A 16,397-nucleotide genomic window follows, 5' to 3' on the forward strand; every position below is an offset into this window, starting at 1 on the left:
CAGGAGAATCCCATGGACAGGGAGTCTGGCGGGCAACAGTCCACAGTGTCGCAAGAGTTGAAGACAACTGAAGTGACTGAGCACGCACATGGCGGCCCTAGTCATAAGACACAGATGTGGAACTGGCATATAACTGATTCATCCAAATTTCACTAGCCAAAGAAAGCCGCATGGCAGACAGCCAAGAGTAAAGGGCCTGGTACATATAAGTCATGGAGAGGAGAGAGTGAATATTTTGAACAACCTACCACAATTTGTTAAGCCCTGCAATAAAAGCAACAGAGTGTAATTTAGATATTTGATGAAAGTGAAAGTCTCTCAGTCATGTCCGATTCTTTGTGACCTCATGGACTCTAGTCTGCAAGGCTTCTCTGTCCATGGGATTCTCCAGGCCAGAATACTGGAGTGGGTAGGCCTATTCCTCCTCCAGGGGATCTTCTCAACCCAGGGATTGAAACCCAGGTCTCCCAAATTGCAGGAAGATTCTTTACCTGATATTTCATACTTTTTTCTTTTACTTAGTTTTCAAAAACCCGTGTCAGCAGTATAAAATAATATTGTCAGTTCCATACACCTTAAAGTAAAATCAGTCTTTTTTTTTTTTACTTTGTTTTTATGTTTTAAAGAAAAGGTAACATACAAATATTTCTCAATTTAAATATTCGTTTCCTAGAAAATGGTATTTTTCAGTTTCAGTTTGTCCATGCATAATTTTGTGTCTGTTGTATTAAAACAATTATATACTTATCTGAATACTTTTTTTTATCATATCTCAGCTACAGTACAAATTTGTATTTCATCTCTGTGTTAGAGAATCCATTCCAAGAATAGCTCCAAACATCTTTAAGTATTGGAAGTTTCTCATACTTTTTTTTTTTTTAATTTATACTTTTTTTGAGTAGTTTTAAATTCATCTGTACATGATTGTCTATGGAAAAACTGTAACTTAATCTACGTTGACCATTGTCGGCAGGTGATGTTTCTGCTTTGTAATCTGTCTAGATTTGTCAGCTGTCCTTCCAAGGAGCAAGTGTCTTTTAATTTCATGGCTACAATCACCATCTACAGTTATTTTAGAGACCCACAAAATAAAATCTGTCACTTTCCACTTTTTCCCCTTCTATTTGTATGAAGTGATGGCAATGGATGTTATGATCGTAGTTTTCTGAATGTTGAGTTTCAAGTCAGCTTTTTCACTCTCTTCTTTCACCCTCCTCAAGAGGCTCTTTAGTTCCTCTTCACTTCCTGCCATTAGAGTGGTATCTTCTGGATATCTGAGGTTATTGATATTTCTCCCAGCAATCTTGATTCTGGCTTGTGATTCACCCAGCCTGGCATTTTGCATGATGTAAATTGCATAAATAAGCAGGATGTAAATATACAGCTTTGTTCTATTTCTTTCCCAATTTTGAACCAGTCTCTTATTACATGTTTGGTTTGTTGTTTCCAGACCCGAACACAGGTTTCTCAGCAGACAGGTAAGGTGGTCTGGTATTCCCATCCTTGAAGAATTTTTCACAGCTTATTGTAATCTATACAAGTCAAAGGCTTTAGTGTAGTCAATGAAACAGATGTTTTTCAGGAATTCCCTTGCTTTCTCCATGATCCAGCGATTGCTGGCAATTTTATCTCTGGTGCCTCTGCCTTTTTCTAAACCCAGCTTATACATCTAAAAGTTCTCAGTCCATATACTGCTGAAGCCTATCTTGGAGGATTTTGAGCATAACCTTGCTAGCATGTGAAATGAGCATAACTGTACAGTAGTTTGAACATTCTGTGGCATTGCCCTTCTTTGGGATTGGGATTCCCTAGTGGCTCAATCCTGAAAGATGATGCTGTGAAAGTGCTGCACTCAATATGCCAGAAAATTTGGAAAACTCAGCAGTGGCCACAGGACTGGAAAAGGGCAGTTTTCATTCCAATCCCAAAGAAAGGCAATGCCAAGGAATGCTCAAACTACCACACAATTGTACTCATCTCACACGCTAGTAAAGTAATGCTCAAAATTCTCCAAGCCAGGCTTCAGCAATATATGAACCATGAACTTCCTGATATTCAAGCTGGTTTTAGAAAAGGCAGAGGAACCAGAGATCAAATTGCCAACATCTGCTGGATCATGGAAAAAGCAAGAGAGTTCCAGAAAATCATCTATTTCTGCTCTATTGACTATGCCAAAGCCTTTGACTGTGTGGATCACAGTAAACTGTGGAAAATTCTGAAAGAGACGGGAATACCAGACCACCTGACCTGCCTCTTGAGAAATTTGTATGCAGGTCAGGAAGCAACAGTTAGAACTGGACATGGAAGAACAGACTGGTTCCAAATAGGAAAAGGAGTACATCAAGGCTGTATATTGTCACTCTGCTTATTTAACTTATATGCAGAGTACATCATGAGAAATGCTGAGCTGGAAGAAACACAAGCTGGAATCAAGATTGCCAGGAGAAATATCAATAACCTCAGATATGCAGATGACACCACCCTTATGGCAGAAAGTGAAGAGGAACTCAAAAGCCTCTTGATGAAAATGAAAGTGGAGAGTGAAAAGTTGGCTTAAAGCTCAACATTCAGAAAATGAAGATCATGGCATCTGGTCCCATCACTTCCTGGGAAATAGATGGGGAAACAGTGGAAACAGTGTCAGACTTTATTTTTCTGGGCTCCAAAATCACTGCAGATGGTGACTGCAGCCATGAAATTCAAAGACACTTACTCCTTGGAAGGAAAGTTATGACCAACCTAGATAGCATATTCAAAAGCAGAGACATTCCTTTGCCAACAAAGGTCCGTCTAGCCAAGGCTATGGTTTTTCCTGTGGTCATGTATGGATGTGAGAGTTGGACTGTGAAGAAGGCTGAGTGCCAAAGAACTGATGTTTTTGAAGTGTGGTGTTGGAGAAGACTCTTGAGAGTCCCTTGGACTGCAAGGAGATCCAACCAGTCCATTCTGAAGGAGATCAGCCCTGGGATTTCTTTGGAAGGAATGATGCTAAAGCTGAAAGTCCAGTACTTTGGCCACCTCATGCGAAGAGTTGACTCATTGGAAAAGACTCTGATGCTGGGAGGGATTGGGGGCAGGAGGAGAAGGGGACAACAGAGGATGAGATGGCTGGATGGCATCACTGACTCGATGGACGTGAGTCTGAGTGAACTCCGGGAGTTGGTGATGGACAGGGAGGCCTGGCGTGCTGCGATTCATGGGGTCGCAAAAAATTGGACACGACTGAGCGACTGATATGATCTGATCTGATCTGATCTGAGTGGCTCAGATAGTAAAGAGTCTGCCTGCAATGCGGGAAACTAGGTTTGATCCTTGGGTCAGGAAGAACCCCTGGGGAAGGAAATGTTCACTCCAATATTCTCTAGAAAATCCCATGGACAGAGGAGCCTGGCAGGCCACAGTCCATGGGGTTGCAAAGAGTCAGACATGACTCAGCAACTTCACTTCACTTATCTTCTTTGGGATTGGAATAAAAATTGACCTTTTCGAGCTCTTCGGCCACTACTGAGTTTTTCAAATTTGCTGATGTATCAAGTGCAGCACTTTAACAGCATTGTCTCAGGATTTTAAATAGTTCAGTTGGAAATCCATCACTTCCACTAGCTTTGTTCATAGTAATGCTTCCTAAGGCTTACTTGCCTTCACACTCCAAGATGTCCAACTCTTAGTGTATGATCACACCATCATGGTTATTTGTGTCATTTAAATATTTTTGTATAGTTCTTCTGTGTATTCTTGCCACTTTTTAATCTCCTGTGCTTCTATTAGGTCTTTATAGTGCCCATGCTTGCATGAAATGTTCCCTTGATATCTCCAATTTTCTTGAAGAGATCTCTAGTCTTTCCCATTATATTTTTTCCCTTTATTTCTTTGCATTGTTTATTCAAGAAGGCCTTATCTCTCCTTGCTTTCATGGATCACAGCCTTGTTATGGCAAAGGGGCTTGCATAACTCAGTGAAGACATAAGTCATGTCATGCTGGGCTGCCCAAGATGGATGAGTCACAATGAAGAGTTCTGACAAAATGTGGTCCACTGGTGAAGGAAATGGCAACCCATTCCTGCATTCTTGCCATGAGAACCCCATCGACAGTATGAAAAGGCAAAAATATGACACTGGAAGATGAGCACCCACCCAGGTCAGAAAGTATCCAATATATTACTCAAGGAGAGTGGAGGGCAATCACTAATAGCTCCAGAAAGAATGAAGTGACTGGGCCAAAGCAGAAATGATCTCAGTTGTGGATATGTCTGGTGGTGAAAATAAAGTCTGATGCTGTAAAGAACAATATTACATAGGATCCTGGAATGTTAGGTCTGTGAATCAAGGTAAGTTGGTCATGGTCAAGTAGGAGATGGCAAGAGTGAACATCAACATCTTAGGAATCAGGGAATTAAAATGGATGAAAATAGGTGAGTTTAATTCTGATGACCATTATATCTAATACTGTGGGCAAGAATCCCTTAGAAGAAATGGCATAGCCCTCACAGTCAATAGAAGAGTCTGAAATGCAATACCTGGGTGCAATTTCAAAAATGACAGAATGATCTCAGTTTGTTTCCAAGGCAAACCATTCAACATCACAGTAATCCAAGTCTATGCCCTAACCACTGATCCCAAAGGAGCTGAAGTTGACTGGTTCTATGAAGACCTACAACACCTTCTAGAACTAACATGGGAAAAGAATGTCCTTTTCATCACAGGGGATTGGACTGCAAAAGCTCTGTGTCAAGATTCATCTTTTTTTTTTTTTTTTTTACAATTGGATGTCCATGTGTTCTAGCACCATTTGTTAAAAAGACTATCCTTGCTCCATTGTATTACCTTTGGTCTTTTGTCAAAGATCAGTTAACATTGTTTAAGTGGGTCTATTTCTGAGCTCTCCATTCTGTGCTATTGATCTATTTGTCTGTTCTCTCACCAATAGCACACTGTCTTGATTACTGTAGCTTTATAGTAAGCCTCATGGTCGTTCAAATTTGTTCTTCTTTAATATTGTGTTGACTATTCTGGGTCTTTGTCTCTCTGTATAAACTTGTTGATATCCACAAGATAAGTTGAGGAGACTTTGTTTGGGAATGTATGAAGAAGGACTGGAAAGTTTTTTTAGAGTACATTTTTCTTTGGATTATTTTATAAAATCAGAACCACTTCCATTATCTCTGGTAATTTTGATCCAGTAACAGTTGTTTTACACTAATGGATCATTTTCTCTTGTCCTAGTTTGGGTGTAATTTGTGCCTACTCAGTTCCTGCTGTATGCTATGGTATTACATATTTTTAGAAATACATGGTGAAGTATTATTAATATTACTTCAAACCAGAAACCATTCAGAAGCAAATAGATAAGCCAGAACATTGACAGTGTGGGAGTATATTTTGATTATTTGAGTGAGAAAGCTACTGTGAGAGGTACATAGATTTTTGGATGCTTTATATATACATTTATTCAGTCCTTTATTCATAATGTAGTCTACAAGCATCTCTTAAGTATTTATAACATAATAGACATTGTGCTAATTAGAATAAAAAATGAAGATGCCACCAGTTTTCTAAAATAATATAGTTATATATATATATATATTTTCTGAATACAAGATCATATACCACACACTTTGCATACATCATTTCCTATAATCATCATTGAAAATCAGATAAATTGGGAATTTTATTACTCATTAAACTAGTTAAGAAACTGAAGGCTGTGAGGCTGGACTTGCCAATGATTATAAGTTAATGATACATGGGACCAGAATTTAAACCTCAATTTTTTCCCCTGCTGGAAGCCATGTGTTTTAACCTCATTTCACTGTCTGATAAGGAAAACTTCAATGAATATAAAAGACAGCATTGTACAGGGTTTGAGAACATGTACTTTGGAGTTAAATAAACCTAGTTTTAATTTTTGACTGACATAGACTGTACAATCCTGGGCAAGTTATTTAGAGTTCCAATGTTCAGTTTATTTGCAAGGAGGAAGAATGGACAAAATAGCGCTGATATCACAGGCTTCTGAACTAGCACCATGCCTGGAATAGCCCAGTAGGAACTCAGTAAATCCTGTGTGATAAATGGAACAAAGTGTATTAAGCATTTTGCAAACTCTTTCCCAGCCCATCATCAGTACTTAATAAATGTCAATTCCTGAAATTTCCCTGACTACTGGAGCTCTGATTTCTAGTAAGTTCTTGATTCTTTTTCAGTTTTCTTTTTTTTTTTTTAATGTAATCCTTCACTTAAATGACTAATTTTAATTTTCCAGTAGCTTGGATTCTCGTAGTAACTTATCTTGCTGCCGCTACTGCTAAGTCACTTCAGTCGTGTCTGACTCTGTGTGACCCCATAGACGGCAGCCCACCAAGCTCCCTTGTCCCTGGGATTCTCCAGGCAAAAACACTGGAGTGGGTTGCCATTTCCTTCTCCAATGCATGAAAGTGAAAAGTGAAAGTGAAGTCGCTCAGTCGTGTCCGACTCTTAGCAACCCCATGGACTGCAGCCTACCAGGCTCCTCTGTCCATGGGGTTTTCCAGGCAAGAGTACTGGAGTGGGGTGCCATTGCCTTCTCCTAACTTATCTTAATCAACAACAAAAAATTAGTGAAACTCTGCTTTACTAAAATATGTGATTAATTTGTTATACAAGAAACACTGTTTTCACTGATTTTGTCATATCACATTTAATCCACACAGCAATTTCAGGAGGAAATTGGGTTTCATAATATTTAATAAGAAACAAGAAATATTAGCCTGGCTTTATCCTCTGATTCTTCACCATAATAATCAAACTCAGTATTATTTGATGGACCTGAGAATTTTATAAAATATAATAATCTAGTTTTATTTACACAAAGCAGAGAAAAATACCAAAGACTAGATGGTATGGATCAATTTTTTAAACCTGGGTAATCATCCTGAATTTGACTTAGCTATAATGTAAGGGTCTGTATAATTGCTAAATATACTCGGGTCTGAGAGTGTGATCATTTTTAGATTAATATTATCTGGTAATTTGATTTATCTATCCGTTGCTATATTCCCCCAAGTAACTAGGCTATATTCTACTTAAATAGAACCCCCAAACCCAGCCTTTGAAATCTGGTTGCAATGTTTAACCACTACTGGTCTGGAGAAAGCAGAGGCAGACTTTTCGATAGAGGGAATTCTGTACAACTCACTGAGTACTTTTTTTGGAGGTAGGATCTCAAACTTAATACTATTTGGTCTAGGTGCTCAATTTTCAGTCAGATTAATTCTAAAATGCAACATAAACTTGAAAGCAGTATAAAATAGCTTTGGACTCAGTTATTTGATTTGAATCCCATGCCCTTTCCCTGTTAGCGGCACGATCTTGGGAATTTACTTGTGATCCTGAATTTTGTAAATAAAAATGGTATTACCTCTTTCCCCAGATGGGTAAGGATGAGATAATATATGATGTATGTTTAGCAAAGAACCTAGTATAATATTGATACAAGAAAGTCAGGTGATACGTCCAGTGGGCAATTTAATACACAGCCATGTAGCTCAGGAGCAAGTTAGAGTTATAGAAATAAAGAATTAAGAGTCACTGCTATATAGACAGTATATTTAAAAATTCCTCAAATTTGAAAAACAGGTAGTTCATTTTGAAGACTAGAATTTTTAGTACATCTGAAGATGCTATTCAAATGAAAGCTTCATCACTAGTTATAACATCAGTATAGTCAATCATGTTTTGATTTCCCAACCTTGTAACTAGAAAGCTAGGACTTTAGAAACCTTTCAGAATGACAAACCAGTGTTTCTGCCTGTCTGTTCAGTGGTGTGTCCATGCTGATTTCAAACTAAATAATCATCACTCTATTGGTGAATCCAATGATGCTTTTATCACAGCAGGATAAATTCCCCTTGTCAAAATTGGCACCAATTATGCAAATGAAATTTGAAGGATTCATTAGCTAAATGGTAATTGGAGTAACTTGCATTAAAGAAATGATATACAAAATTTCTATCAAGAAAAATCACTTGATTTTTACAATAACCTGTAAAAAGCTTCTCAGATAATGATGAATAAATCGAGATTATAAAATTATTTTGTAGATATTTAATGCATTTACAGCTGATATTTTGTTCTTGATGCATTTTAATATCTGTTCCTTGGCTTGTCATTTTCTTTGGTTACAATATACTTCTTCTAGTACTAACAGGAAAGATAATAGGCATTATTTGAAGATACAGCATTGTATTATCAATGAAAAGAAATGTAAAATCAATAAGCTTTTACTGGAAGAAAATGTAAGGTTTCCTAATCATCTCAGGTAGATTTGATCAATTATATATATAAATAGCAATAACATCTATCACTGACCTTTTTCATTTAATAAGTTTGAAAGCATTTCTTCCTCTTCAACTTTCCAGAAAGGTTTGTATTGAATTGATATTATTTTTCCTCAAAGATTTATTATAATTTATCAGTGAATACTTTGTGCTATATTTTCAGTTCAGTTCAATTCAGTTGCACAGTTGTGTTGGACTCTTTGCGACCCCATGAATCATAGCACGCCAGGCCTCCCTGTCCATCACCAACTCCCGGAGTCCACCCAAACTCATGTCCATCGAGTTGGTGATGCCATCCAGCCATCTCATCCTCATTCATCCCCTTCTCCTCCTGCCCCCAATCCCTACCAGCATCAGGGTCTTTTCCAGTGAGTCAACTCTTCACATCAGGTGGCCAAAGTATTGGAGTTTCAGCTTCAGCATCAGTCCCTCCAATGAACACCCAGGACTGATCTCCTTTAGAATGGACTGGTTGGATCCCCTTGCAGTCCAAGGGACTCTCAAGCATCTTCTCCAACACCGCAGTTCAAAAGCATCAATTCTTCAGCACTCAGCTTTCTTCACAGTCCAATTCTCACATCCATACATGACCACTAGAAAAACCATAGCCTTGACGAGACAGACCTTTGTTGGCAAAATAATGTCTCTGCTTTTGAATATGCTATCTAGGTTGGTCATAACTTTCCCTCCAAGGAGTAAGTGTCTTTTAATTTCATGGCTGCAGTCACCATCTGCAGTGATTTTGGAGCCCCCCAAAATAAAGTCTGACACTGTTTCCATGGTTTCCCCATCTATCTGCCATGAAGTGATGGGACCAGATGTCATGATCTTAGTTTTCTGAATGTTGAGCTGTAAGCCAACTTTTTCACTCTCCACTTTCACTTTCATCAAGAGGCTTTTGAGTTCCTCTTTACTTTCTGCCATAAGGGTGGTGTCATCTGTATATCTGAGGTGATTGATACTTTCCCCAGAAATCTTGATTCCAGCTTGTGTTTCTTCCAGCCCAGCGTTTAAGCAGGGTGACAATATACAGCCTTGACGTACTCCTTTCCCTATTTGGAACCAGTCTGTTGTTCCATGTCCAATTCTAACTGTTGCTTCCTGACCTGCATATAGGTTTCTCAAGAGGCAGGTCAGGTGGTCTGGTATTCCCATCTCTTTAGTTTCTTGTAAATAGTAGATAGTTGAGTCTGGCTTTTTTTTTTTTTTTTAACCATGGTAATCATCTCTGTCTCTAAACTGGGATCTTTAGATCATTTACATCCAGTGTGATTACTGAGATAGCTAAGTTCATCATCTTGCCATTTGTTTTCTACTTGTTCCATTTTTCCTTGTTCCTTTCATCTGTATTCTTCTAGAGTCACTGGACCTTTTTAAGATTTCCTTTTATTCCTTATTATTTATAACTTTAAACACATTTTAGTGATTGCACTACAGCTTATAGTATACATTCTTAATTTTCTATAGTGTACTTCCAAGTGGTATTATACTACCTCATGCATATTATAAAAATTTAAGGATAGTATACTCTTATTTATCTCCTTCTGACCTGAATGCTATTTTTGCCACATATTTTACTTTATATATGTAATAAAACCCACAATGCATTATTATTACTTTTGTTTCAACAGTTAATATCCATTAGAGAGACTTAATAGGAAAACATAAATTCACCCACTTTACTTTCATTCTTTTGTGTAGATCTAGGTTTTAATTTTGTATCATTTTTGTTTGCCCAAAAGACTTCTGTTAGTATTTCTTGTGGTGTGAGTCAGCTGGTAATGAATACTTTCAGTTTTTGTATGTCTGAAAGTGAATTTATTTCACCTTCATGATTAAAATATACTTTTGCTGGATATAGAATTCTAGATTGCCATTTAAAAAATTTTTACATCCTTTCAAGATGTTGCTATATTTTCCTCTCACTTGCACTATTTTCAAGAACAAATATGCTGTCATTCTTAAATTTGTTCCTTGGTATGAAGTGTGTCTTTTCTTCCTCTGGCTGATCTTACATTTTCCTCATTATTGTTTTGAAGCCTTATTGAACTTGGCTCTGTAGTCTTACCTCCCTTCTCTTCACTTTAGGATTTCTGCACTTGCATATTGTCCTGCTTGAAGTTGTCCCATCAGCCCACTGATGCTCTTTTTATTTGTTTTGGCATCCTTTTGACTTTGGTCTTTTTTATATCTTGTATGTTTCTACTTAGCTTTTTGAACATATGGAATATAGTTATAGTAATTGCATATATATATATATATATATATATATATATATATATATATAGTTGAATCCTTTTGCTGTTTACCTGAAACTACCACAACATTGCTAATCAGCTATACCCTGATGCAAAATAAAAGGTTAAAAGTTTGAAAAAATAATTATTTTAGTGTTTTTGCCTACTATTTCTAATATACATGTCTATTTTGTGTTCATTTCAATTTTTGATTATTCTCATTGTGGGCCATGCTTTTTTTGCTTTCTTTTATACCTGACAATATTTGATTAGGTGCATACATTGTGAATTTTACCTTTTTACATGCTAGATATTTTCTGTCTTCATAAATATCATTGAATTTTATTGTGAGATATAGCCTAGTTATTTAGTTTGATTCTTTTGCATCTTCCTATTATATTTTGTTAATTATTCCCCAATGTTAGAAAAGATCTTGACTTCTCTACCCAATGCCTTGTAAGTGAGTTTTCCATTTAGGCTCGTGGGAAGAGGTACTATTCCCAGCCCTGCATGAGAACAGAGGCAGTGTTCCTTTTTTTCTCCAGCCACATGTTGTTTTTTCACATGCATCAGATCAGATCAGTCACTCAGTCGTGTCCGACTCTTTGCGACCCCATGAAACGTAGCACACCATGCCTCTCTGTCCATCACCAACTCCCGGAGTTCACTGAGACTCATTTACATTGAGTCAGTGATGCCATCCAGCCATCTCATCCTCTGTCGTCCCCTTCTCCTCTTGCCCCCAATCCCTCCCAGCATCAGAGTCTTTTCCAATGAGTCACCTCTTCGCATGAGGTGGCCAAAGTACTGGAGTTTCAGCTTTAGCATCATTCCTTCCAAAGAAATCCCAGGGCTGATCTCCTTCAGAATGGACTGGTTGGATCTCCTTGCAGTCCAAGGGGCTCTCAAGAGTCTTCTTTCTCCAACACCACAGTTCAAAAGCATCAATTCTTTGGCGCTCAGCCTTCTTCACAGTCCAACTCTCACATCCATACATGATCACAGGAAAAACCATAGCCTTGACTAAATGAACCCTTGTTGGCAAAGATCAAATACTAGAGAAGGATCTTTGTAAATTGCAAGGGTCTTTTCTTCATGCAGTTCTCTGGTACTTGCTGAGCCTGTTGGTTTTCTTGAACTAACTACTCATCTTCTCAAGTTGGAGAGTCAGCTGATTTTTACCTGAATTCTCCCTCCTTCAGCTGGCACCTCTCTCAGTGCACTAAGCTTAGAAAATCATAAAGCTGATCTCATTTGCTTCTTGTCTTTCATGGGTAACCTTTTGTAACTTAATTCCAATGTATTAAAAATAATTTCCATGTATTTGTCTTTCTTTTTTGGTCGGTCTTTTCAAGATTTTTACTATTCAAGTATAAATCCAGGTCCTGTTACTTTATCATAGTAGATTTTAATTTAAATGTGAATATAATGTCTTATATTTTCTTTTCTAAAATGTCCCTGTTCTTTACCATTATGGCTATACTACATTATTGCAATTTTTCTCTTATAGGGGAATTATAAAGGATATACAAGAGGTACTAAGGATGTAGATGGTGAGCTCACATCTCACTGAAGAAATAGAGAAAGTTGTCATCTGTAAGGAGAAGTGAGGGAAAGATAAGTGATAGAAGGCTAAAGGTTGGATCTGCCACTGAAGAGCAGGAGCCAGAAATCCAATGAGGGATGAACAGACAGTTGCCAAGTAAATATCCATGGCCAAGTTGTGGTTGGACAGAACAAACCTCTAGTAAGCCAAGTTTTCTGGCTCCAGCAAACACTGTAGCATAGAAGCAGGAAAAGAGCAGAGAAAGCAAAATGTGAGGATATGTAAGGCTTGGTACAGACATGCCAAGAGAGGTGTGGGTTGGTGCAAGAGAAGATGTCGACAAAAGATGTAACAGAATTCAGGTAGCTGGACTGGCAAAAAAAATACCATTTGGCCATCAGGGGACTCATTTAATAATTTAGGAAAACAATATTCTAAAATATAAATATGCATGAAAAATAATTTTTGTGCTTGAGAGGAAGCAATACAAGAGGCGACAGGTGAAGAGAGTTTAATTTTGGACGGTACCAAGGGAACTCAGGGCAGCACTTTATTCTATTATTCGTGGCACATGGCTGATTAGAAGTGGAAATGAAGGTTAACAAAGGCAGAGGTAATTGACCATGAGATCAAGTGTCTGAAAGACAGCAAGTGCATTGAAAGGAATGATATTTGTGAGCCAGATGCTGTAGAATTCCAGGCAGAGTGACACTAACAGGAGAGAACTGGTATGGATGCTTCCCTCGCGCTGAAGAGCTGAGCGAAGACGGAGGGGCAGTGAGGAGTTGGTGCCAGGCCCGAATCCTAGGTGTGATCTGTCTGGCCCAAACAGAGGCAATTACAAAGTGTCTCCTTGCAGGCCTCATGGAAGGCCTTCACCATACCAGATTTGGTGGATAGTCCATGCCTTGCAGTTCTGGATGGAGCTGTAGTCAAGGATTCCTCCCTGGGCCAGCCAGACATGCTCATATACACATTTGTATTCCTAACCCAGCCACCGCAGCTCTGTTCAGAGGCCACCTTATTGAGGGCTTTGCTGAGGTATTTTTTCCCACTTAACTTAGTATCTTTCCACTCCCATCCCTTACCCCTAGCCCCTGAGCACCACACATGCTGCTGCTCCTGCTAAGTCGCTTCAGTCATGTCCGACTCTGTGCGACCCCATAGATGGCAGCCCATCAGGCTTCCCCGTCCCTGGGATTCTCCAGGCAAGAGCACTGGAGTGGGTTGCCATTTCCTTCTCCAATGCATGAAAGTGAAAAGTGAAAGTGAAGTCGCTCAGTCGTGTCCGACTCTAGCAACCCATGGACTGCAGCCTACCAGGCTCCTCCGTCCATGGGATTTTCTAGGCAAAAGTACTGAAGTGGGGTGCCATTGCCTTCTCCAGAGCACCACACATACAGATCTATAAAAAAAAGCAGTGATCTTCTGTCCAGGCCCCTCCACAGTAAGAAGATTCCCCTATTTGTGCTAATCTACCTGACTTGCCTGGTGCTATTCCATGGAAAGAAATGGAATATTGAGGAGACAGTGATATTTTTTGTCTCTTGCTTGCTCTGTCACAGTAAGTGAATGAAAGCTTGGATGTTACCTTCAATTTTGCTTATTATCCTAATTAACCACCTTGATATCTGGTTTTTCAATAGTCAAGGCCTAAAAGCTTCACAGCTTTCAAACTAAAATGAAATTAGTTCTAGCTCCATAGGATCAATCACAAAAGATAAGTTTAAACAGATGAAATTCTGCTAGTATGAATGGAAGAACATCCCCAACCCTGGGGCCTCGTATCAGTACCTCATCAGATCAGTAGCAGCATTAGATTAGAAATAAAGTGCACATGTAAATTAATGCATTTGAATCATGAAACCATATCCCCCATCCTCAGTCCATGGGAAAATTGTCTTCTTAATGGTGCCCAAAAGGTTGGAGGCCACTGTATTAAACTGTCCTCGTACAGTCTTATACATAACATGAAGGTCTTTTGCTCTATGAGTTTCTGCAAACTAAGTAAAAGGTAAGAAAACTAGTCATTTAGGGTAATCATGGCATTCTTAGTAACTGATGCATGATGTCAAAATTATATATCAACTAAGGAAGAAGTGATGCTGATTACTTAGAGACATCATGATAAAATGTGATTGATATTATTAATAAAAATGTTCTTTGAAGACCAGAAACTTACTGATTTTATATAATTTACAGTGCTGAATTCAGTGTATAAATCATGGAAGGCATTCAGTAAATATTTGTGATTTCCAATTATATTAAATACTTAGGCTGTTGCTTTACTTTGTTTTAAATTTGATCTTTGTCATTCATGTACAGTTCAGTCATTTATGTATTTTCTTCAAATATTTTTTATGTCTTCTACACATCAGTTGCTTTACTAAGCCCTAAGATAAAGAGGTGAAATACACATGGTTCCCAAGCTCAATGATATATCAAGTGTTTACAATGCTCAGTTCAGTTCAGTCGCTCAGTCGTGTCTGACTCTTTGCGACCCCATGAATCGCAGCATGCCAGGCCTCCCTATCCATCACCAACTCCCAGAGTTCACTCAGACTCACGTCCATCGAGTCAGTGATGCCATCCAGCCATCTCATCCTCTGTCGTCCCCTTCTCCTCCTGCCCCCAATCCCTCCCAGCATCAGAGTCTTTTCCAGAGTAAACTCTTCGCATGAGGTGGCCAAAGTACTGGAGTTTCAGCTTTAGCATCATCCCTTCCAAAGAACATCCAGGGCTGATCTCCTTCAGAATGGACTGGTTGGATCCCCTTGCAGTCCAAGGGACTCTCAAGAGTCTTCTCCAACACCACAGTACAAAAGCATCAATTCTTCGGCACTCAGCCTTCTTCACAGTCCAACTCTCACATCCATACATGACCACAGGAAAAACCATAGCCTTGAGGAGACGGACCTTTGTTGGCAAAGTAATGTCTCTGTTTTTGAATATGCTGTCTAGGTTGGACATAGCTTTCCTTCCAAGGAGTAAGCGTCTTTTAATTTCATGCTGCAGTCACCATCTGCAGTGATTTTGGAGCCCCCAAAAATAAAGTCTGACACTGTTTCCACTGTTTCCCCATCTATTTCCCATGCAGTGATGAGACCAGATGTCATGATCTTCGTTTTCTGAATGTTGAGCTTTAAGCCAACTTTTTCACTCTCCTCTTTCACTTTCATCAAGAGGCTTTTTAGTTCCTCTTCACTTTCTGCCATAAGGGTGGTGTCATCTGCATGTCTGAGGTTATTGATATTTCTCCCAGCAATCTTGATTCCAGCTTGTGCTTCTTCCAGTCCAGCGTTTCTCATGATGTACTCTGCATAGAAGTTAAATAAGCAGGGTGACAATATACAGCCTTGACGTACTCCTTTCCCTATTTGGAACCAGTCTGTTGTTCCATGTCCAGTTCTAACTGTTGCTTCCTGACCTGCATACAGATTTCTCAAGAGGCAGGTCAGGTGGTGTGATCACTGACCTAGAGTCAGACATTCTGGAATGTGAAGTCAAGTGGGCCTTAGAAAGCATCACTACGAACAAAGCTAGTGGAGGTGATGGAATTCCAGTTTACAATGCTAGCCCGGTTCTAAAGACCATCATTCAGTATTGATAAATACCAGTTTTAGTGAGACTGTACTAAAACCTCAAGAGGAAAATAAGCAAGTTTAAATATCAAATGCAATGAAGATAGTTGATAATGAGTGATGTACAATACAGAAAAGATTCATAAGTAGGGTAATTTCTTAGAGTCTTAGAGCACAGTAGAAAAACAAATGCTCTTAGGGATTTTTTGTTTTTTTTTTTTTTTTTACATCTGTACAAGACTTTCTCCATTCTGATTGTTTTTCTACCAGTACTGTGGCCTTGTCTCCAAAACATTTACTGTAGGTGTCATAAAAATGTAAGTAAAAAGTTTCCTCCCCATCTTATTCCCCCCTCTCTCTGCCTCATTTTTCTTCTTTTCTTCTTTCATAATCACATAAGGTTATCTCACAGAAATTATAGCAAGAAATTCGTTAGGTAAACATTTGACCTAGATATGCCTTTTTATGTGTGGTTCAGTGGCTTAAAACTGGGAAAAGTGAACTAAAAATATAAGCTGTTTAAATTCACATAGGATGTCCTCTTAGACATGCTTAATGATTTGCTTGATTCTAATTGAAGTACAAGAATAAGACGAGTGCCCAGATCTAAAATCAAAAGGCAAAATTGTCTAGATTTTTTAAAAAATGCATTACTTTTTTCCTAATGGCATTTTGGAGCAGGAGCAAGAATAATTAATAGGCAAAACAAAAATGGATT

This window comes from Bos indicus x Bos taurus, chromosome 3 (genome assembly GCF_003369695.1).
Source record: "Bos indicus x Bos taurus breed Angus x Brahman F1 hybrid chromosome 3, Bos_hybrid_MaternalHap_v2.0, whole genome shotgun sequence".
Classification (NCBI taxonomy): Eukaryota; Metazoa; Chordata; class Mammalia; order Artiodactyla; family Bovidae; genus Bos; species Bos indicus x Bos taurus.